Below are 26069 nucleotides of genomic sequence, written 5' to 3' on the forward strand. Positions count from 1 at the left end.
TACATTACTGGTCAGACTTTAACAGTGACCCAGGTGACCGTAACCATGACAATGAGTGACAAGAAAAAGTCGATGGAATAGTCGAACATAGACTAATTTAAATGTATCGGCAAAAAAAGATTCATTTAAATGATAAGTCTATTTTCATTTATTTTAATAATTAACGAGTTTCATGCGTAGGAGAGCCTAATTACTTACTTTGTAAGTAAACAAAGTCAGATGTAATTATTGAAGAAAAAAATAAGCTAATCCTTCTAGTCTTGATTAATGGTATTATATTTTATGAGCTTTGCCGAAATCGCCTTTTATCTATAAATAAAACGTAATGGTTCTCTTTTTTTCCTGTCTGTCTGGATATTGACATTGTAGAATTTAAAAAATAATTCATTGTAGAATTTAAAAAGCTTCGTTTGATTTATTTTCTATATATTTAATCTTAGAGCATTTAATTAACCGGAATTGCTTTTGCGTTGCGACAAAGGGGTAAGTTCTTCCCCTTTGTCGAATACCTAGGCCAATTCACCTCATACTTATTTTATGGACTGACGTTTATCTGACCTGTACGTAACGCACAAATAGCTATACTTTATGTCAAAATATTTTCATTAATGTCCAGATCCAGAGGGAAAAATGAGGACTACGTTTGTATGAAAAGGCGTTTTCGCATGGGTCCTCCACTTTCGTCTTAATTGTTTGAAAACTGATGACTTGATGAGAAAGTTGCATTCTATCCAAAATTCTTCAAAAAAGTAGTGTACGGGTTTTTAATTTTTAAAGGGTCGTCAACGCATGTAAAGGCGGTATTGCATCACCAGTGTGCGGCACAAGTATTTTTGTACTGAACAATTGAACATGCCGGTGATTGTGCCGAATACTGGTCGAGTCCCGCCTGCAACTACCGGTTGCCTGTTGCCGGTTGGCGGGATTCCACCAGTGTGCTGCACAAGCGGGATTCCATCAGTACAAAAATGCCGCCACAGGCTACGGTAACTGCTTACCATCAGGCGTGCCGTATGCTTGTATGCCATCTACGTGGTATTAAAAAAAGTAATTTTATGGAAAATTTGAGGTGTTTCCTTATACTGGTATATTTGAATTTGATTTGGTTTGATTTTATTTGATGTTTTACAGTTTTTAGTATTTTACTCGCGTTTGGTGTGGTGAAAAATTTTGTTTCACTCAATGGCAAAATTGTTAAACAAATCTCCTCAAACCTCTTGCCTTGAAACCGTCGCAACGCTCAAGATTCCACTTTTCAAACTCATTATGTATCAGTAACACGAAAGGTTAAACATCAACTTGTAAATCAAATAACTATTGCGCTCTTGTAGACAAAGAACGATTTCGCACTGTTTTACACAACATTTCTAGATTTTCTCTTATGTTTTTATCTCGACGGTAAGCAGGTGTGTTAAAAACAAATTATTGTATAAATATTTTAGATAAGTATTTTTGATATCATTTTCACACCAGTTTAAATTTGTCCTCGGGCACAAAAGGCTGTTTACTTGTTTTTGTAAATATTAAATCTGTTTCATTTAATATTCCGCCGGTCAACAAAAACTGAATAGATTCTAGTACTTACAAATGATAACAAAACAGTCTGATCGCCTGCACCAAGGGCGCCCGGTGTCGCAACACGACACAACTGACCCATTGTATCATTTTCTCACAGCTCGTACATGTAACATAATTGCTATATTATACCTGTTTAAATTGTTTTACTGACGTACGCTAAGTAATTAATATAGTTACGAAATCCTTGACGTGATTCAATAAGATTATTGAAAGCCTGAGATATTTCTTAAAAATTGTTTCGTTAAAATTCCGACCTTGTACTATCGATGGAGTAAGAGGCTGCAAAACAATAAGGTACAAAAAATATTTATAGATAATTACCGAGAAGTGTTCCATACCATAATGTTACAGTTTCTTTTCCGGCGGTACAATCGCTATCAGATAAACCGGAACGGCCAAGGTGCTCACAAATATCTGAACACCAACTTAACGCCATAACAATAGTAGCGTGTTTAGATTTTTGTAGGCGTCGTGGCCGCTCTCATGTATTTGATTGCGACTGTACATTCAGAATCTCTATTAGCGAATGAGACTATACACGCCAAAAATAGATCTACCGTTCTCCAATAACTGTATAAAAATATATTTTAAGTAGTATCCGTCTAAGCTAACGGTGTACCGAATTGAACGGCTCAAAGTGAGGCAATGGCATTATTTATAATACGATTGTATTTCTATTTTATACAGATTATTAAAAATAAAATAAAAACTGCTTCAAAATGTGTATTCGGTAAAAAGATACTAGATCAGGAGTTCCCAATCTTTTTCAGTCCCCGGGGCACTTGCAAGTTTAAAATTTAATCTTGGTGCCCTAACCTAGCTAGGCTATTCGAAATAGGTTGTAACATGGTGCATTGCCTCACGGCGCCCCTCTACTGTCTACGCCGCACCAGGGCAGCGCGGCGCAAACTTTGGGAACCCCTTTATAACGTGGACAGTCATAAGTTATTCCTAACTTTAAGTTTTTACTGTATCTTCCTTATCCACCTAATATATAAATACCGCTATTGGAGGCCTGCCTTTACTGCAAAAAATGCGCGGTTTCGCTTTCAGTACGAATCAACCGAAGGCCAATGATAGAGGATCTAGAGGTCAAATTAAACTTAGACAAGAAAATGATATTTAGATGATGTTACTTGGTTCTTATTCGCCCGTGCGGTCATATACAAACATGTACGGACAGGTACGAGTGAAATACACGCGCGAATAACTTACGCTACCAATTTGACACCTTGATTAGGCTAAGGGAAAACTAATTAATTTCGAAGATAACCTCTAATATTTTTAGAGCATCGCGAAAGTAAAATATTTAAATATACCTTTGTATTTCTCTTAAATGTATTCATTTACTACGTGCGTATGTTATACGCGTAAAACAACAAGCGTAATTTAACTGTTTACTGTCAAATAATTCGCGTAACAAATCGACAGTAGATATTTGACGAGTGAATTAATGAGAAACCACTCCTAACGGAGAACCTGCTGTGTCAGGCAGGTCAGCGACCTGGAGCATCTCGTCATTGTGACTAATGTAAAAAGATGTGCTTTACTGTGATGCTCAATGTGTGGGTAAATATACGTAAGATGTATTTGAGTCATTCAAGAAATGAATCCTAGCATTATGGAACTATGAGTGATTATGGGGCAGGAGGTCACGAGGCGCGTGGGGAAAGGGCTTTTATTTGTGTGTTTATCATGAATATTCGTTCCTGATTTATGGATGTTATCTGTTTACATTTAGCTATATAAAGTATATTGGATAACGTCGATCTGGACGTCCTAAATACCACTGGAGGGACGAAGTCCTAAAAGACTTGTCCGCTCTTGGAATACCCAACTGGCGTGAGGTGCAGGATAGGGCAGAGTGGCGCTCTCTTATGCCAGTGGATAAGTAGTAGTAGTATATAAGTATATTAAGTATCAGTGGCAGAGTTGTCCTAAGGCTAGAGTAGGCCCAGGCCTAGGGCGGCAAGACATTATAGGTAGTGTGTGCTGAGAAAGATGGCTTAGTAGTTATTACAGGGCCTGGGGTGGTCTACACTGCAAACCCGCCACTGTTAAGAGTGTCAAGTATGTACATATATCGTCGCTAGGTATTGATAATGAAAATGAAAATGAAAAATCGTTTATTGGTCACAATCATTGTGTTACAAATTGAGAAAGGGTTGGGACCTCCTAGTAAGTATATCAATACTTGTGACAGGAGAACCCGCTCTTCCAGCAGCAAGTTAAGGTTATATTAAACCAATACAATGCAGGTTAATTATGTAGGTACAGAAAGTAATGAATTAAATTATAATTTGGCTAAAGTAATAGTTAAGTTAACAGTTTAAAGCAATGTAATATAGCATAAAGTTTTTAACATTAAGAAAATATGTTAACAGTGTTAAACTATGTTAATATTGTGTGTGAGTGTATGTGGGTGTAAGTGTTTCGTGTCAGTTCGTCTGTATTAGTGAGTGTGCGTGTGTGCGAGAAAGAATGTTTATGATAAATACAGATTAATTTTTGATTATATAGAGGCTAGGCTACGCTAGGAGAGATAATATAGAGGCTAAGTCCCATAAGATTAAATATTTAACCAACAAAGCCTTGTTAAAAAATAAGTCATAACATCATAATATTCATAATATTGTACACAATACAGTGAATGTAAAAATATGTATTCAATAAATTTAATTTAAACCTACTCGTATTGGCTACTAACCTAAAATAAATGTAGATTAAGCTAAGTACATTGTAACGTGTAGCGTATATTTTTTAATTAGAAATAGACAGTTATTTTTAGTTGTTTTATTTTTTAGGACGATATGTGTAAAATTGCCACCAAAAATATATATTTACCAATATAAATTTATTTATTTTCGGAACTCCTTAAAAGGATAGTGGAAGACCCCTTCTCCAAAAAAAGTCAAACAAACTTAGCGAAGGTGAATATACATCAAATTGCCTAAACATATTTTCTATAATGTTAACATTCTGAGAAGAAAATGGGGACTAATTTTGTGTGTAGAAGCAGTCACTGCGTCCCTTTTCGTCTTACACCTTATACGATACTATAAATTGCATAAATAGATGTCAATTATAATGAAAAAAATCAACGATGATCAACTCTGACCGACGTGGGACTCGAACCATCTTTGAATTGCCGGTCCAAAAGTCCAAACCGGACCTGACGTTTGGACGGATTATTCGACGCTCATGCCATTATTGTTTCTTCCTAGTCGCGATTCTGCACAATATGGATTCCACACATTTGTTTTTGATCACATTCTTTATTCTTCGCAGTCATTAGTCTTATACAATCCGGTTTCTTCCTAGTCGCGATTCTGCACAATATGGATTCCACACAGTTGCTTTTGATCACATTCCTTATTCTTCGCAGTCAGTAGTTTTATACAATCCGGTTTCTTCCTAGTCGAGATTCTGCACAATATGGATTCCACACATTTGCTTTTGCAGCAATCCAAAGATGTGGGTTCGAGTCCCACTTTAGCCCGAGTTGATATTCTTTGATTTTTTCATTGTGATTGACACCTGTATATACAATTTATAGATTGTAATATGGTACGTTCCACAATAACAAAAGGAAATTAAAATATTTCCATTTATACGATACTCCGTAAAACAACTCTTTTTTTAGTTTGTTCTTATAAACTAACTTTAAACTTACCGGTCATTTACTACGACTTCTTAGGTCATTTTTATGTTCTTGTGAAGACGTTCAACCTCTTTTGAAATTGTAACTTTCAGCTGTGCTCTTTTTACAAGCTTTTATTTAACTTGTAATGTACCTATGTACAGTCAGCATCAAAAGTAGCGGATCAAATAACGCTTCATAAGTATCTACCATTCTGTAACGGCTTAACAAAAAGTGATGACTTTGATATAGAACAACTAAGACCGTAAAATATATAGTTTTGAACGTGAATTTTAGAAATTTATAATTATTTGGAAAAGTTATCCGGGATGTCAGATACTTTTGGTGCGTTGTTTCATCCGCTACTATTGATGCTGACTGTACTATGTTAGTACGGGTCAAAGCCTGCAAGTTTAATTTGACCCAATTCTCGGTTTGTAATTGAGCTGAAAATTTGCATACATATTTTAAGGGTGATAGATAATGCAATATTATGGTACCATCGAGCTGATCTGATGATGGAGACAGGAGGTGGCTGTAGGAACTATGTGATAAAATAACGTAACCTTATTGTGTTTGGGGTTTTTAGAATCGTCGCGATGAATATTAGTTGCCTGTGGAAATATAAGTACAGTTAGCGATCAAAGCTTGTACCAAAAATGTTTTTTTTAGAAAAGTTGTTTATTTTTATAACACTGCATATATTTGAAATGCGAGGTGCGACGGAAGCCCAACAACAGCAACGCTAAAAGGAAAGCTTATAATTTTAGCAGTCCGTGTACATTCTCATCGGTGCCAGCCGGGCTTCGAACCCGCGATCTCCGGATTCGATTGAGAAGTCGCGCGCTTAATCGGTTCATAAACATTTTTTCTCGGAGACTCCGTGTAAAATGGCTATGACATGTAGATGTTTTTACTTCTAATCGTCCGTCTCGTTCCACTATTCACATTTACTATAAGTCTATGTCTGCCTATGGTGTATGTACCGCTAATTACGTAATTAAGTATCGTGGTATTACTTTATGATCTTTAATATCGAACATAGAATTCTCCCATACAGACGGACATGACAATACTATGAGGGTTCCTCTAACAAGCGGTCAGAATCTAGTATTGACCAAGTAAGGCCCGTGTCGATCGAACAGCGCGACCGAGATTCGGATAACGGTTACCAATAGTTCGGCAAAAAAACCCATGTCCGGCGCGGCACACTTAGCACGAGGGCATAGTTTTATACGTAAACTAGCCTTGCCCGCGACTTTGCCTGCGTAGAAATCATTAACCTTTAAACGCCATTTGCACTCGGTTAGAAATTAAACCACTACTTATAAATCAAGTCATCGTGAAGTATTAATATTTGATGTTATGTTGCACATTTTAAGATAAGGCTTAAGCGGCGTGTTTTCAATCAGCATCTATGTAGAGGACCTTTCTTAAATTATTTTATAAAAAGATTTATTTGTTTTACAAGGGAGTAAATAGGTTATAATGTGTTGGATATTGATAATCGAGCAAGCGAAAGATTCTATAATTGAACCACAAGCGTAACGAATTCTTATAAAATTCTTGAGCGTTACGAGGGTTTCAAGGCACGAAGGTTATACAACTTTGTTAGTTAGTGAAAGACAAATTTATTCACCACACCAACGCGAGAAAAATAATAACTGAAAAACATTACAATACAAATCCAAGTACTGTCAAATCATCACTTTAAAATAAAATTCACCAGCCAACATCAAAATACCATCAAAAAAATTGCATCCAATTACTTTGCCACCCTTGTGTAACTTTTTCATCAGTTTTTGACGAATAAACCTTTACGGTCCGGTGTGGTGTAAAATACCTTTTTACCTTACGTTCTCGTATGGCCGACTCTTCACTGATATTCTCCATGTTATCGTTTTTTACCTATTTATACTAGAAGTTGTACTAGTCCCGGTAGCAAAGTAGGTATTCTAACATTTCTAACATATATTTTTACAGAGAACTAGTGGCGATAATTCTATTAACTGTTAGAACTGGAACTGGATAGAATTTAAACTTGAATAATATCATATACATTAGGCTTCATTTGTAACTATTAATTTATCAAATACGTATAAATAAACAATTTAGCGTACTCTGAAAGAGGAAATAGCATATGTCAAATCTGTCAAACTAAGCGAAAAAGGTGTGGTATTAAATTTGATGAAGGTAAATAAGACTAAACTCGTAGTTATTTATAGCTAAATAAATTTCTTCATAAGTGAAGCAATTTATAATAAGTTACAATAATAATAAGTTACAAGTATAGTTCCTGTCATCCTCGATGACGCGCAGATTTGTCAAATCTAATCTTTAATAACATGGCATTACGAGTCAGGGCACGCGTCTTCATGAAAGACACGATCTATAAATATTTAGCATACTCCTTGTTTTATTACTCTAGCCAGAGTAGAGATCAAGTAGAGATAGGCATTGAGTTGTTACTCAATACTTGCTCAATACTCAAAGAGCATATAATCACTACTTTCTATCAATACTCTCTGCTCTGACCTACTTCAAAAATGACAAGCTTCAACAACTCAAACTGTCATTCATACATACAAAATGAAGAACCTGAAATAGAACAAAACTAAAACCACAAAAAATAATGTTACAATAAATTGAACCAAATCATGATAGTCGCAGATATAAACAGAGAAATAATATAAAAAAGTACCGTACAAACCTTTTAAAAACATGAATTACATGAACCGCAGAGCTTACCGAACATCTGAAATGGTGTTCAGCTTGCAACCATCCACCAGAGTTTTTTCATCAGCACCAAATCACGGACCAATAGATAATAAAAAGCTACCTATGAAAAAAAAGGAGGAAAAAGAAAAAACACCACTTCCCTTTTCTCGTGAGAACAAAGTTAAACTAGCAAAGGAATTAATAGTGTTAATACTAAGCACGGTTCGATGTGTTTACAGAGCTGCTTCATCTTGCCCCGGTAAAGCAAGAAGTGTAATGAAAGACTTCAAGGACAGATATGATCATTTTATGGAGCCACACGCATGTTCTAAAATTAATAAGCAAATAACAATAAAAAATAAACTCCAAAATTTAAAGATTATTGAAATCATTAACGAAAGGCTAAAAGTGAATAAAGAGGAACCTAAAACAGGAATAATGGTAGAAAGGAATAATGAAAGTCACGATGGACATCTAAGTATACATAATACATTTGTAAAAACCAATGCCACTGAACAAATGAAGCTAAACTCTGGTAAGACTGACCACTTGTCTATAATTGAGACAAGCCAAGAATGTTCTAGAGTTAAAGAGCAAATGACAATAAATGATAGACTGGAAAATTTGAAGATTATTGAAGTAGTTGACGGAAAGATAAAAGTCAAGAATGAAGAGCCTAAAACAAGGACAATGGTAGACGGGAATAAAGAGTGCCACGATAGAAATTCACGTATACAAGACACATTAGTAAAAATTAACACTACTGAACATGTGAATGATAATTATACTGGTAATAAGTCTGACCATATGTCTATTACTAGAACTAAATCTGGAACTAATAAAACCGGTTTTGGTACACATCACAATCTGCAAAATACCTTAACACAAGTAAATACTACAGGACTTTCAAAACAAAAAAATAATGATAATCATTATTACAAATTATATAAAACTGAAAGTGATGACTGTGATAATGAGAAAAAACAAAGAGTTATGTTACCTAAGTCATACTTCACAATGATTTTTAAAAGGAAGGAGGATTATAAAATTGAAAATTGGGCCGGTAATACGACAGACTCGAAATACCAAAACAACATTGATACACAAAACGACATAAAGATTACGATAGTAAAACCTGCGATGATAAAACTTAAAGACATCTCTGATGACGTGAAAACAAAACAAGCGCAATTAGCAAAGATAAATGTGAATAATATTAACGAAGTAAAAACTGGAAATGTGGTTAACAATTTGTCTAAGAAAAAATCCCCTTGTTTAAGATTTCGAAACAGAATACCAAAACCGCACATAACGGAACTTAACGTAGAGCATTTGCCTGCAAACGGACTAACGCTCACAAGTCACGCGAATAAAGATAGTTTACACCTTACTGAGGTAAACAAAGAAAAAAATTATGACAAAATTGAGAAAGTACAAGAATTTACTGCAAATTGTTTACAACATGGAAACAACTTGGACCCAAATTACGGCGTGCATATGCGGCCAACGTTAACAAATATGTACATTACAGAAATCAACAAAGAAAAGAATCAAGCCAAGTTTGAGAATACACCAGTAAGCAGGACGAGTTTGCATCCTACATTAACATCAAGTATAACTGAGAGTAAAGAACATGTACCCAGAGCTATGACTAACCCTGGAAACCAAGAGAGAAATTCTAATCAAAGTTAATATTGTTGTCTGCGCTACATGATAAGGAAGCTTGAATGCTGATGCACTGCTTAGAAACCAACCGTATGAATTTTGATTCCGCGAAAATAGAAATTTCGTTATCGACTTCTCTATAGAACATTCAAGAGTGATAGAGAGGTAGGTAACGGAATTTCGATTTTCACGGTTAACTTTCTGCATTTTAGGCCCATTGCATTCACACTCTAGGGCATTCAGTCGCAATCGTAAGAATTATTACTTTCTAAGTAATGGTTTTTGTTAACCTCTGTTTGTGTAGATTTTGGTTTTTAGAAGTTTTATTTCTATTCCATTACATAGACCTCCACTGTCAACGAAATATGACTGCTTGAAGTGCAGTACAATAATAAAAAGATAAGTAGAGGTTGCTTAAAGTTTTTTACGTCCACACGAGTATCTATCTCAATATTGATTAAAATTATTGATGATTATTGTTTTACAAACAATATTCTTGAAATATTAATATTATACGTTTTGATCGCGTTTAGTGGACGTTATCAGATATTTTTTACAGACGTAACATTAAATGTTATAGCTATGTATGTATAAGCGATGTTTTGAAACATATCTCAGGAAGCGTAATAATAGTTTAAAATATAACGTTATTTTTATTATATGCAAAAGGTGTTTTCTTTATATTTATTTGTAGCGTCATTCATAAGCGGTTTAAAAGGAATTTCCTCCCTCGGGTGCTTAGTGGAATGAGCTCCCTACCGACTTTTTCCCGAGGGGCTTCAGTATGGGATTCTTAAAAAACAACAAAATGGGGTATAGGTTTTTAAAGGGTCAGCAACGCGCATGTAATATCTCTGGTATTGCAGGCGTCCATAGGCTACGGTGACTGCTTACCATTAGGCGGGCCGTATGCTTGCTTGCCACCGACGTGGTATAAAAAAACGAGCTACAAGCCACAGCAAATAAAGAAGCTATTAACCGTATGTCTTAATCTTTATGTGAAGAAGATAAAGCATAAATTAACTAATTAAGGCTTGTAAAGTTTTATGAGTAAGGGGGGTAAGTCATTACGTACTAATCTTATCTATAATATAAATATACTATCCTTAGCTAACATGAAGGTATATTCAGTAGAATTTTCTATATCTGAACTACATTTGTAAGTATTTTGCTTAGGGTTAGTAGCGATTTTTATTTCTAGATATACAAAAATACGGTCACAGAATAAGTAATATTACTATTGTACAGAAAAGTTACTTCCTTTCCTACAAAACCAAAGTTTGACAGCGATTAAGGGACGAATCCTCATTGTAATATATGGCACTATCCCTTTCGGCTATTTAGGGTTGTCGAAATTCAAGACATTATCTGTGGTTGTCCACGCAAAGGGACCTCAAGTTGTGCCATACCTGATAATTGCTGAGCCCTGAGCTGAGCAGAGTTTCGCCCCACTGATACGGTTTATGAAATAAGTATTCACGCTGTTTTAGGATTGATCTTTAAATGAAAGTGATCGAAGTATTACAACAGACTGACAAGGCCGCTGAACATAAGAAAAAATGCCTAGCCGACTTGCGATAGCTAATATAAACTTTATGGGGTCTGAGAATAGACTTTAAATAAGCAAATAATGTTTGCTTAAGAGTTTTAACGTTAAATGTCAATACATTCGCATAGTCTTTTTTATTCTTCGGTTTTAAACAGTTAATGGTGTTTTCAGTGCTATAAGAGATCGGAGAATATTTTTTTAGATACTTGAAGAGCCGCAAAGAGCCGCATGCAGCTCCCGAGCGTCGTTTTGCCGACGCATGCCCTAACCGGAAAACGGAGGCTATCCTAATAAAATAATATAAATTTAAACTTTTTTAATTTACAGAAAAATTAATCAGTATATGTTTCAATTCAAGGTTTAGATTCTTAGCCAAGACGAGTAGGTTATAGGTAATTACAGATTTATTAATTGCCAATTCTTAATATAATTACTTGACCTTATTGTCAGCGTCTTAGAGGGGTGTAATACATTTTTGGAACATTGGTTTGTAAAACTGTACGCACAGTAACAGTGTGGTTATTTCAAAAAACCTAAGCCACTGACTATTTAATTAGACTTAAAAGCCTCGAAAGTTTTTTAGGTGCTCGTAAAAACATGTCGAGTTCTTCAAAAGACTCAAAAGGCTAGAGTTAGTACCAGCACTAGTAGGTTGACCATACCTGGATGGATAAGACACCTATTGCAACATATTCTGGTCGGCAACTTTGTCATATTCTCTTATTCCATAAAGAGCTAAGGAGAGAGATACAAAATAAATATATGGGGATTGCGTACCGATTGGCCGGCCTTTGGAAATTACCATCTTACGGTACAAAATGCTGGTAAGTGTGCCTTCATTCACATGCACGCTATGACACGCCGTGCCCGCTTGAATAGACTAAGAGGCAGCCTCGGAAACATGTACACCATTTTTACACATTATTTGTTCGTAGCATAGTTAAGGATCTTTAATTAGCCTATTGTTAATTGATTACATTGTGTCACGAAAATTAACTATGTTAATTGTATTTAATGTATCGCATACGCTAACACACTTTCATGTATATAACTTTAATAGAAATGGCTTAATAGTCGTAACACAATAAAATCAATTAACTTTTCAACCGACCGATTTACGAAAACGGGACTTAGGTACTCGCCTGTAATACTGTGCAACACGTTCTATTTACAAGACCCAGTGCGGATAGTTCGAAAAACTCGCGCCGCAAGATGTTAATGTCATCTTTAGCCAGTCTTTCTTCGGAACCACAGGGACAATGCCGTCCTCGTAGGAGGTAATTTGGAAGGTTTTGGACTCTTCTAGTTAGCTATCCTTATTATTAGAACTCGTCAAAATTACATTTTTCCGCGGCTATCTCTCTGTGCATAACCTAGAAATGGCAGCTCCAGATCTCGACAAATAGCCGTGACTAAAGTAATCCGTCTTTCTGTGTCGTGTCGAGCAACGTTCGGCCTTCACGACCGAAATTGCGTCACGAGAGATACGATCTCTTTACAAAAAGGCTTGTTAAGTTTTGAATACTGTGTCGGTTTGGTTTTGGCCAAGTCATGCTAGAATCCGATAGTGCTAGGTAAGTGTTCATCTGCTACGCCAAGTATGGCATTCGCCGATTCTCATTTTGTTACCGATTTGTTTTTTCGTAAGATTTCAATAACAAACATCCCTATTCTGTACATGACAGGGGCGATTTCAACGTATGTCCTAAAAAATCTTCCATTGAGTTACGAAAATATATAGTAGTTTCGTAACTTGACAGAAAATGTGTTGTTGTCCCTATTTGAGATTTCGTATTTATTCCGCCCAGAATGAGGAGCTCTACAAACCAGACAAATTTACCCAAATCTAATGAAGAAAAAAAACCGACAACAAAATAAAAATCGGCCCAGGCCGAAGTTTTCCACGTGATCGCCCATTAAAAAGATAAAACATTTTTCCACTTCTAAATATTATCCATTCTCCATGAGTTTTTAAGAAAAGATAAACTAGGTTTATGGGCTTTCCTTTTTTTTTCAAAATTTGCAAAACAAAAAAAAAACAAAAAACGAAGCCTATAAACCTAGAATATTTTATACTGAAGCGATTGACATCAAAATCAAAGTGATTTGTTAAGATTTAGTTAGTGGAAACGTTTTCTCCCGAAATGGAATTTCATGTAAAAAAATACCGTTATTTCGCTAGGATCGCAAAGCCTCTTCCCTCTTAATCCATTCTCACTGCAGATCCGGTCAAAACTTAGAGTCTCTCACTCGAACATAGTTGTGAAGAACACAACATGCTTTAGTGATGCTTGCGCTGCGCTGGGCCTCCTGGCTCCTGGCCCTAGTTGCCTATGTTTTGGTCGCCGAGAGAACAAGTCGCCGGCGACTAGTCGACGGCTCTAAATTGGTCGAAGGATTTTTTTTTTGCAGAGTGGGATAGCTAAAGTTGATAGGGCGGCTGTATGTTTTGTAGTCACTAGTTTGTCAAACGATAAATTTGGCCACTTTTGACCTCAATAAATTTGCCCCAGGTTCGGCTTTGGTTCGGTTTTGCAAATTCATATAGCGTCCACGGCAAAGGTTTGTATTAAAGAGTAAAGTAATTATTTGGTAAGTAGGGTCAGCATCAATAGTAGCGGATGAAACAACGCTCCAAAAGTATCTGATATTCCGGATAACTTTTCCAAATATTGATAAATCCATAAAATTTACGTTCAATAGTATATCTTTTAACATCTTCATTGTTCTACATATAGAACCACCACATTTTGTTAAGCTGTTACAGAATGGTAGATACTTTTGAAACCTTGCTTGATCCGCTACTTTTGATGCTGACTGTACATAGGGTTTGTACGTCATTGTAATACAATAAATAATTATTGACCTCATTTATATACACCTCCATAAATCGATAAAAGATACTCTATGATAAACTGTCAAAATCTCATTGTCATGTCTCGATATTTAAAAAATGTATTGTTTACATTACATCACAACATCACAATCTTTATTTATCATTTCCCATAGTGCATAGCTAGTATTTTAAAAGACTACACACTAATTCCAAACATTGTAAGTAATCATTCAATTTACTTAAGGTCATGGGACAGTGGGGTAATAGAAAACACAGTTTTTTCACAGGTTTCCCTACAAGTATTATATTTCTCTTAGCCCATCTAACCTTATACAAAGTATTAAAACCTTTAAATTTCTGCCATCATGCCACACCATATTAAAATAAGGTATCTATAAACAAGTGCCATACAGCCTTTTAAGTCTAGCAGTATGGTTTCTGCAAAAACAATAGCTATTCATAAGTTAACGCCGAATTGTAAGCGTGTCGCGCCAGGAAACGCTGCGCGCCGCCAACCATGAGCGATAGCGATTTTACAAGGTCGTCTATTTTTAATCGAATACGGTAAGAGTACAGTAAGGTTGCTTTATATCACGAATAGATACATTATCTGTAACACGCTGTAATGTTAAAGTTTCAGCTTTTTGCTAGTAATTTTTATTGATTTATTGAAGAACTTAAACTAAACATAGTATTAAACTGTTTATTATCGTAGCCGAGTTTCTTGCCGGTCCCATTTTTGGGATACCCTCCTACAATTTAGGAGGGATTTAAATCTTCTCGGATCAGAGGTGTAGGGTTAGAGCCGGCGTAGCTTTATATGAACTTCATAACCGCATTATAATATGCCTAAGTACTTAGAAAATAAACTATCTTTATCTTTATTTTGCTATACTTACTATTTCCGATAATGTACAAATACTTTTACTTACTCTCCTCCATTATCAGTTATTTACATATGAATTTCAACTACGAACAACTGCTGGAACCTACGTGGATACCGAAATGATTACTAAGACTTTCTTTTTTTACTAGGCACATGTTAGAGTGTCACGCACTATTAATCAATGGAATTCATTGACATATTATACAGGCACATTAATTATAGTATTAAATCGAGGACCTATATCCCACCCCGCACTTTGTCGATAACTTTATATTGTTCTAACAAAAGTGGGTATATGAAATTTAGTAAGAATCTTGGGAAACTGTTCAGCGTGGCATCTAGGCTACACACCCAAGATTATCTTTGCCAAATTTTACGACTCTTTGCCAACACCAAGTATGGCGTCGTTCCACAGTGTCCCGGTCCGCGACAGAAAGAATCACATCCACGAATTCCACGACGAACCTTTTCACTTGTACCACACGTTCGCGTATCACGCACGCATTGTCCCGCCATACTTAATACCCACACATTTATAAACGTCAGGCTAACATGGTTTAACTATATTAATGTGCATTTCCAATTTGTACACTTCGGCATGTGACGCTAATTTAGTCAGACAAACAAAATGTATACGGCCAGGCAACGAATGCTCAAAATATTTTTTTGGCAAAAATTTCATTTTTGGTACAAGCTTTAATCGCTGACTTTTCTTTCCACGGGCAAAACTAATACTCATCGAGACAATTCTAAAAACCCCAAACGCAATGAGGTCGCGTTGTTTTATCACAGAGTTTCTGTGGCTACCTCCTGTCTCCATCATCAGATCAGCTCGATGGTACCATAAAATTGCATTGTCACCCGACTTACATATATATGCAAATTTTCAGCTTCATTGGAAACCGGGAAATGGGTCAAATTTAACTTGCAAGATTTGATTACAGACAACGGGACAGGTGAAACTAAATAAAAGCTTGATGTAAAAGGGTATAGAGGGAAATGCTTGGAACACAATTTTAGACATTGTAACTTTGTTTGGACTAGTTAGGAGGTGAACATATCAAGTCCCCGGCCGTAGCCCTTGAGCCGGGGGAGAGAGGGGTTTGAAGGTCCCAATTTTCGGTTTTTTGGTCCCATATCTCGGAAACTATGAGATGGCCATTAATAAAAAATGAAAGTTTTATTTAGTCAAGTTTTTCGATATCTTATACCTATACTTTTTGAGATATCCGCTCTGAAACTTTATTTAAGGCTTTCAATTTTATCTTGATATCTATATCAGTGAAGCTGCTAGGCCATGTTTCGTATCGTTTTCGTATAAATCAGGGGTGCTGAATTCATTTATGGTAGCACATTGACACCATTCCGAAGTAATAACACAAACAAACCTATAAAAGTAGTGATGTTATTTTACTTAATAACACGTATTTTTGAGTTTTAAATAACTAAATATATAAAATTAATACTATAGGACATTATCACACAAATTGACTAAGCCCCACAATAAGCTCAAGAAGGCTTGTGTTGTGGATTCAGACAACAATATAAGTACATAATATACATACTTCTTCTTCTTCCTCGCGTTGTCCCGGCATATTGCCACGGCTCATGGGAGCCTGGGGTCCGCTTGATAAGTAATCCCAAGATTTGGCATAGGCACCAGTTTTTACGAAAGCGACTGCCATCTGACCTTCCAAACCAGAGGGTAAAACTAGGCCTTGTTGGGATTAGTAGTCTGGTTTCCTCACGATGTTTTCCTTCACCGAAAAGCGACTGGTAAATATCAAATGATATTTCGTACATAAGTTCCGAAAAACTTATTGGTACAAGCCGAGGTTTGAGCCCGCGACCTCCGGATTGCAAGTCGCACGCTCTTACCGCTAGGCCACCAGCGCTTACATAAGTACATAACATATACCTATAACATATAAATAATACATAGAACACACCCAAGACTCAGGAACAAATATTCGTGTTCATCATACAAATAAATGCCCTTTTATAAATATGAGCGTTATTGAGGTTGTCTTGTAGTAATTGGACCTCAGGTGATGGTGTATATAAGACCTCAAGACAGTGTCAGATTACTCCCATTAATATGAAATGTTTGTAGATTCAATGCCATGTGAACTTTTTGTGTGTTTGTTCTGTTTGTCTGTGCAACAAAGCATGGCCTTAAGGGCCGAGGTGACACAGTATAACGTATACATCATTTTAAAAAATCGGCCAAGTGCGAGTCGAACTCGCGTCTTAAAGGTTCCGTATATCATACAATTTCACTTTAAAAAAATGTTTTCGCGGATTTGTCTCACGCTTGATCTTCCCATAGGTTCCTCATATAGGTATAAAACTATTATTTATTAAGTACCTTCATTGAGAAAAAGTCGAAGGGGAAAAGTTAATCCTTTCATATTTTGTTTGTAAATTATATCTAAACCACTTATTAAAAAAAAAGTGAAATTATATACTTATTCGATTCACGACGATATCTGTACCCCTAGTGTAAATGTATTCGATAGCGAAACTTGACGTATGCGTTTGCGTTAAGTCTCATTTTGTATGGAATTTTGAGTTTCCAAAACGTCCCGCTTGGTGCGCTGTTTCTAAATCCCATACAAAATGGGACTTAACGCGAACGCGTACGTCACTTTTCGCTATGGAATAAATTTACACTAGGGGCTCTGGTTTGCGAAACTTTTTTTTAAATAAACAATTACATACCTAATTTACCATTTAAAAGTTGCCGCATTTCAAAATTATAAAATGACTGCAATTAGAATGAGGCTTTATTACTCATTATTTACCAACTCCGCTGGAGTTTGCTTAGTGCTGTCCACTTATGTCTACTTAATTTTATTGAATGCGTTTTGGTAAGCTGCTTCAGCTAAAAAATACCTTTTTATTTATACATATCACTTACCGCACCTTTTTATAAAGTCCGAATAACAAAACGTAAATCTTTCGACATGCAAATATATAAAACTTTCCCTCGCCGCTAGTACCCATATACGTACATGTCTCATACTATATTGCGCTCACGTGCCGAGCGCATGCGAGCCTCGTGTCCACGGCGGACAGTCCATGCTGTAACTGGCCGGGTTCACGTAGTATTATGAAAGCAGGCATAACAGTGTTACAGACTGTTTGCTAATATCGATACTGAATCAGGAAGCTTCATATCAGTGGTGTACAGTATTCCGTGTTTTATGCGAATGGCAAAAACTATATCTCATTTTTAAAGCTCCGTACAGAACTTTGTTCACGGAGCTCTTATTTTAGCATTAGAACATGGGTAAACAATCTTGACTATTATTTATAACGGATTAAAGTCTTTATACTTGGTTGGATAGTTAGTCATAAAATAAAAAATCTTATATATAATTTAGTAGCTTTAACAATAATATACTCGATACTTCTCTGAGATTCTCACGTTACAGGCTGAGCCTAGTGTGGGGATCATTGTACCTACTGCTTCTCTTATAATGCCAATTTGTTGAAATATTTTTTTGTTATTTAAGGTTCACCAACAATTGTTGACATCGATACATTAAAAACGTACAAGCTAATACATGTAAGGAGTGGTGTCACAATTACTTACAGGTATACACGGCATGCGAAACAAATATAAGTAAACAACTATAGAACTACCAAAATTTAAACTTAAATTTAAGATTTTAGAAATTTATTTAGTGGGTCATAGTGCATATCCACCTTGTCACAGCAACCATTAGCAATTTTACATAACCTGCATATTGGAGAGTTAGTGCCTGAAACTGACCTTCTAAGCGGGGCGTAAAGTGGGGTGATAGCATTACGGGGGAAACGGGATGGAGCACGAAAGTTTAACAATGTCAGCAGTTGTGGACAATCTATTTTGTGGTTCACTAACTTGTACAAAAAATTTGCATCCAGGAGCGTCCGTCGGTCTTCTAGGGAATCCATCTTGAAATATTGCAGTTTCCTGTGATAGGATATTGATCTTTTAGCCATAACACGTGCCTGAAAAGGTAAGTGACGAGTGAACCCTTTTTTGAATACGCTCTAACCGTAATGAGTGATTTATTTAAATAAGCTTCAAAAAATATTAACCATGAAATCATAAGAGTCTAAATATAATATATCCTTGCTATATAATTGTTACATATTTGCTGTGCATTGTTTTTCAAAAGTGTTATTCAATAAAAAGACACGTCAAGATTGTTTGCTACCCTTTATTCTAATATAATATTATGCTAAAAATAAAAAGTATTGAGTAATTGTAGAAATCTTGACTAGAGCTCAAAATAGACCCCACGTGTATTGTGCCGCGAGCGTCTCGACCTTTCGGGGTAACGACAGACGGGTTAGCGCCTTTAAGAGCTTATACCTCTGCCGAAAACCTCGGCCAATGGTCATATGTATTGTATTAGATATTAAGGATATCTCGAACGATCTTTTAGTTTTATTCTGTCAAGTGTTTGACAAGTGACAGATAGTTTTGCCGCGGTTTTGGTAAAATGTGACATTGACAGTTAGATTACGACTGAGAGAGCAAAAACTCAAGCGATTGAAGGAAGGATTTGTATTGTTTTAATTGTAAAAACTCAAAGATAAATAAACTATTGTAAACTAATTCAGTATTTTAGTGAGACATTTTAATATCGGAAGTGGCAAAGAACTGAAGAAATATCAAAGAACAAAAAAAAAGGAAAACTGGGACAGGCCATCATGTTCAGAGTTCATGTTGACAGAGCAAACTGAGTGCTATAGTGTCTAACAAATCTTGAATCCTGAGTATTACATATATGAAAACATTTTACAGCATGAAATCATAGCTATAATGGCATATACCCATGTGAACAACAATGCTCATATGCTAACCTTAAAACATGCAAAGAAAGATACGAAAGTTTGGTTATTTAATATTGAGTAAAGCTTCATGTTAGAATTCTAAGATGAAATTGCAGGGTGAACAAGATGGGGGTTGGCATACCCACAAAGGCCTAATTGTTGAAGAATTATTGCACTCAAATATGCACTATGGCCGTGTGTAAAAGGTTTGGAGGTATAAAAATATATAATCACAAGATGAAGTGAGGTAAGGTCAAATTATAGAATGTTTCATTGGCATTCACATAATTTACAAGTAAGTATTGGTTTAAATAATGACATGTGAGTATTACTGCCAGACATAAAATTGACTAATACAAAAGATTAGTCGCTTTGAGGTATGTTTCCGACAGATCAAAATTGTTATGTTAACTGAATAATTAATATTTGTTAACATGTTTCAAATGAAATATATCAAGCCAGCATAGCCACTAAAGGCCTGTGTTGTCCAAATGGTATGGTTGTAGTAACATGTGCAGTAAAAAAGAAAAAAGTATGAAATTCTTTTACACATGAATTCTTGATGTTGACTGTATTATCAGAGGTAGTTAATTCAGTGATGAGTAAATAAGAATTAGGCCTGTTGTCTAATTCTTAGTTATGATACTTGTAAAAGTGGCCATTTATTAATTATTAGTTTTAGTTCTTTCGGCTCTGTGTTAATGAATCAGTCAATCAGGACACACATATTTATATATCTATGCATATAGAATTATTATTCATAATAATATTTTGTTGTGGAATGCAAATTGTGTCGATATTAAGAGATATCGACTAAGTCTTGGTTAGTCATGAAGACCTACTTACTCATACTAATTACTTGAGTGCAACCAAAGAATGTTACTGAATGCCTTGCTACAAGAAGAATAATATTTCAAGATTCATATTACAGAGTTAACTTACAGTGCAATAATTTTACAGTAGAATCTGCATATAATGACATCAATCGATCGTGACAAATATGTCATACTAAGTGGATGTCATATAAAACCTAGTTGTTGTTTATGTTGTCTTAATTAATCTCAAATTCCTTTATGAGAGATGATTTTTATTAATTTTGTACCAATTATCAACTTGTCAATTAGAATCAAAACTAAACAACTTAGACGCCAAGCATGCACCAAGCATCCTCGCGTAGAAAGTGTGGGGACTGCCATAAAAACCAGTGAATGTGTCAGCCATGATTTGATAAAAATAGGATAAATAGGTCATACTAAGCGAATTGTCACTTTAAGCCAAGTCATCTTATGCGATTTTGTTACAAGGAATTTTATATTCAAACTTTCACACAATAATTATGTCATAGTAAGTGGTTGACTAATAAATGGATTCCACTGTATTTATCTACATGACGAGTGATAATGTGGAGTGAGATGTAACATGTTGCATGTTGTGTGTTGTTAGAATCTCCAAATGTCTTCACAAATGGGTACTGCAAGTGCGTGATGGGTGTCCTCCCCGAACTGGATGGTGCAAGGGATTCTTTACAGTAAAAGCAATCTGCGGTGAGAGATGACTGCAGGTATTATGTCAAAAGTTAAGGGGATGCTGTATTTGCTGCTATAACAAAAGTTAAGTATACTCCACACATGTTCCTTGTTTCAACAAGTTGAAGTATTTGAAAGTTTCATGCAAGCAAATTTGTTGAAATCTGACAATGTCATGAAATGGTAATAAATTATTGGCACTAGATAAACACAAGTGCTGTGATATACATGCATCCGCTTCAAAAACTGCTAGTGTATAAATAAAATACTTATAATAATAAGTGGTACAAGACATATTTTTAATTACAAGAGTTAAAATAAAATAAATTATTGGTATATAACATTCTGTATGGAGAATTAACATTAAAAGATCATAATCATAATCTTTTTTTTTGTTTGTGAGAAATGCATTGACATAAATATACTAGACAGGCTATCGAGAACAAATTGTGTCCGCCATTTTCGGCGTTTGACATCTGTCACTAAGCTAAAGAATAAGGATAGCTGTGTAGCTAGCCAGAGGCGAAACTGTTATGACAACTGTTCATTTTCTGTCTACATATGCATTGTAAAGAATCTAGATAAAATGTATTGTATTTCCTTATAAGTGTATTTAAATTGTTTTACGTATGTGATACGGACGACATTAAGATTTATAAAAATAGTCATAAAGCTTTGAACTTTCTATTTGACTCTCGTACTCGTAGCAATTTTGATCAAATCGCACTTATAGCATAATATACTCTTTAAATATGAGAAGAGAAGAAACTACAAAAAAAATTACGAGATAAAGAGTAATATATCATTATTGGTGTAGGTATATAATTATTATTTTGCAAAGAATAAGGTAAGTAATCATTAGTACCTATGTATTACATCTGCGAGATGTAATTTATGCGCCACAGAAAATGGCGTACCACCGTGAGTGTTTAAAGTGACGTTTGAAAATAATCTAAATGAGCTTAAAACAAGAGCTTTTCGCATTGAATCTTTATTATATTGCTTTAATTACGTTTCTTGATATTATTAGAATGCATTTTCATAACGCACAAAGGCATTTTCAGTTTATTTAAAAAAAAATAACTTTTTTTTGTCACATGCGTGTATCACGCCTGTAGTCGGAGTCGTACTAAACCTAATGAAGTGCCGACACTTCATTGAGGTGTGGAAACATTTTGTTAGAGATGCCGACTCTAGTACAATGACTTAATGGAGAAATGGGTTACATTGCCGATAATTACTATTGTAACTAAGATAGCTTGCTATAGCTCATACAGTATTGGATCTACAACTTAAGTCAAAATTTTGATCATATGTTTATTGACATTATTTAATTAATACAAGACCTATTTTTAATATGAGAGTTTGTGACTTGTCTTGTAAGTTTGCATTTTAATGCAGTCAATGAAATTGAAGCCATTATCATTTTTACAATGTAGAAATGGGTTACATTGCCGGTAATTACTATTGTGACTAAGATAGCTTGCTATAGCTCATACAGTATTGGATCTACAACTTAAGTCAAAATTTTGATCATATGTTTATTGACATTATTTAACTAATATAAGACCTATTTTTAATATGAGAGTTGGTGACTTGTCTTGTAAGTTTGCATTTTAATGCAGTCAATGAAATTGAAGCCATTATCATTTTTACAATGGAGAAATGGGTTACATTGCCGGTAATTACTATTGTGACTAAGATAGCTTGCTATAGCTCATACAGTATTGGATCTACAATTTAAGTCAATATTTTGATCACATATTTATTGACATAATTTAACTAATATAAAACCTATTTTTAATATGAGACTTTGTGTCTTGTTTTGTAAGTTTGCATTTTGATGCATGTCAATGAAATTGAAGCCATTATCATTTTTACAAGATAATGTCCCACTGCTGGGCACAGGCCTCCTCAGTTCATATTTAAGTAATTCGTTTTGATCAAACATTTAGTAAAAAGTATTTTGATAAATTATTAGAAAATATTTAGTAAGCAAAGATAGTTCAACCGTAATTTCAAATGTTGAATGAAACATGCTATGTTAAGCCGAACACAGATATTGTCCTGAGTTATGATTGCAGAATGTACTGGCAAGAGTCTGCACGTCTGAGCGACAGTGCGAGTCTGGACTTCTAACGCGAGGCTACACGTCTGAATGGCGGTACGAGTCTGTACCGCTAAACGGCTGTGCGAGACTGGACGCCGGAGCGGTGCACGGCCGTCGGAGCAATTGGAGCCGCTGAGCATAAATCGGCTACGTCACGAGATCCCTGATGCGTTTTGGAAGGCGCACGAGGCGCAGAGGTTCTGCGGTGCTGCTTGCTGACATTCGGGGGCGAGGGCTTTTCTTCTGAAGGCTGAACTGATAACCGATTGTGGGGATTGCTCGAGCGCAGTCCTATGTTCGATGTCGCAGATGGTCAGATCACTACTGGCGTGACCATAACTGTGAGATGAGCATTGCCGCCATTGCCAACGTCGTGATATGGTAGATTATGTGCCTAAGGTAGACCTGTTTCCTGTTATATATATATTAGGTCGATCCGTAACTGAATGATGTATTGATGACTGCACTATTGAAGCAGATGCTGCATTTGCCCTATTTACTGAACCTCATGACTTATGGAAATATATGTAGAATGTATATAGCTATGTTTATAGATATGTTTAAACCTGTAACATACTTTGACTTTTTTTTTATGTAATTGTTCTCATATAAGCGATTTGGTGTACACTGTAAGTTTGTATTGAAAATGAAATAAATAAATGTATAAAGTAGGTACACAAAATTCAGATATTTATAGAATTACAGGTGGAAATAGGGCAGTTAACAAAATAATAGGGCATAAGACCGACACAAGGAAAATGCAAAAATGTCCAGGTTATAGATTGTATACAGTCATGCAAATTTAAAGTATAGCATTATGATGATTGATATGTTGATGATTCAGGTTTAGCAGATTATTCAAAATATTTTTTGACTTTTAGATGATACAATATGATATGTTGATTGATCTGAACAAAGTAACCGATAGTGAGAATAGTTAGTGAAAATATAATTGTATGCCTGAAAAGAAGGCCATTCCACCTAACCTAAGAAACTTGATGTACTTAGTAAAGAAAATGAAAGTCAAAGAAAATGATTTTAGTTTATGAAAACGTCATGTTTATTGTTGTCAAAAGACATTCAAGTATGAAAAGATTTAGTGTTGCCTTTTTTGCTGTTATTTGTTGGTAAATATGGATAGACTGAGTGAACCGGTTCACCCGTCACAATAAAGACTGGTGCGGTTTGGATTTAAATGTCACATCAAGAGAATATCGTTAATGTTGTAGGCTGAGTGACCAGGTTCACGGCTACTCTAGAGATTACTGTGGCTTAGAATAAAATGTCGCACCAGGTGAATATTGTTAATGTTGTAGACTGAGTGACCAGGGTCACAGCTACACTAGAGATTACTGTGGTTTAGAATAAAATGTCGCACCAGGTGAATATTGTTAATGTTGTAGACTGAGTGACCAGGGTCACGGCTACACTAGAGATTACTGTGGTTTAGAATAAAATGTCGCACCAGGTGAATATTGTGAATGTTGTAGACTGAGTGACCAGGGTCACGGCTACACTAGAGATTACTGTGGTTTAGAATAAAATGTCGCAGCAGGTGAATATTGTTAATGTTGCAGACTGAGTGACCAAGTCCACGGCTACACTAGAGACTAATGTGGTTTAGAGTGAAATGTCACACCAGGTGAATATTGTTAATGTTGTAGACTGGGTGACCAGGCTCATGGTTACGGTAGAGACTAATGTGGTTTAGAATGAAATGTCACATTAGGTGAATATTGTTGATGTTTTAGACTGAGTGACCAGGTTCACACGACTGCACTAGCGACTAGTGTTGTGCGGAGTGAAATGGAAATGTCACCTCAGATGAATATTGTTGATGTTTTAGATTGAGTGATCAGGTTCACACGGCTGCACTAGTGACTAGTGTGGTGCGGAGTGAAATGGAAATGTCACCTCAGATGAATATTGTTGATGTTTTAGACTGAGTGACCAGGTTCACACGGCTACTCTAGTGACTTGAGTGGTGCGGAGTGAAATGGAAAATGTCACCTCAGATGAATATTGTTTATGTTTTAGACTGAGTGATCAGGTTCATACAGCCGCATTAGTGACTGGTGTGGTGTGGAGTGAAATGCCATCTCAGGTGGATATTGTTAATGTTTTGGATTGACAAAGGGGATATACACGGCCGCATATTAGAGACCAGTGTATTGAAGGGTGAAATGTTACAAAATTTTGCGTAAATAAGGTTAATTAAACAAATTCATGATGGCACATTAGAGACTAATGTATGAACTTATGTATACTCGTGTGGTTCATTGAAAAACAAGGTTTTATACTGTTCAGTACCTGCTAGATTGAGTTTGAGGACAAACTTCTAGATTATCAGGTTGGCCGAATATTAGATATTAAGGATATCTCGAACGATCTTTTAGTTTTATTCTGTCAAGTGTTTGACAAGTGACAGATAGTTTTGCCGCGGTTTTGGTAAAATGTGACATTGACAGTTAGATTACGACTGAGAGAGCAAAAACTCAAGCGATTGAAGGAAGGATTTGTATTGTTTTAATTGTAAAAACTCAAAGATAAATAAACTATTGTAAACTAATTCAGTATTTTAGTGAGACATTTTAATAATTGTATAAACTGACGTTTATCTGACATGGCTATTTGTACGTTACGTATAAAGCTATACATTTGACGTGCCCGTGCCCCTCACAAAAATCGGCAGACTATTTTGTACAGAAATTTACAGGCAAGGCGTCTCCAG

The 26069-nt window shown here is 35.6% G+C and overlaps 1 protein-coding gene and 1 long non-coding RNA gene across 2 annotated transcripts in view; both read left to right on the forward strand.

Moving 5' to 3' along the window:
- The window catches only part of LOC133521256 (CUB and sushi domain-containing protein 1), a 145094-nt gene that overhangs the window by 42802 nt on the left and 76223 nt on the right, over positions 1-26069 (forward strand). The gene's annotated exons all lie outside the window — the stretch shown is intronic.
- Positions 19273-25907, forward strand: LOC133521204 (uncharacterized). The gene is made up of 2 exons (XR_009799875.1): positions 19273-19997; positions 21146-25907. It is a non-coding gene; the product is annotated as an uncharacterized LOC133521204 (long non-coding RNA).

Source organism: Cydia pomonella, chromosome 1 (assembly GCF_033807575.1).
Source record: "Cydia pomonella isolate Wapato2018A chromosome 1, ilCydPomo1, whole genome shotgun sequence".
NCBI classification, from domain to species: Eukaryota; Metazoa; Arthropoda; class Insecta; order Lepidoptera; family Tortricidae; genus Cydia; species Cydia pomonella.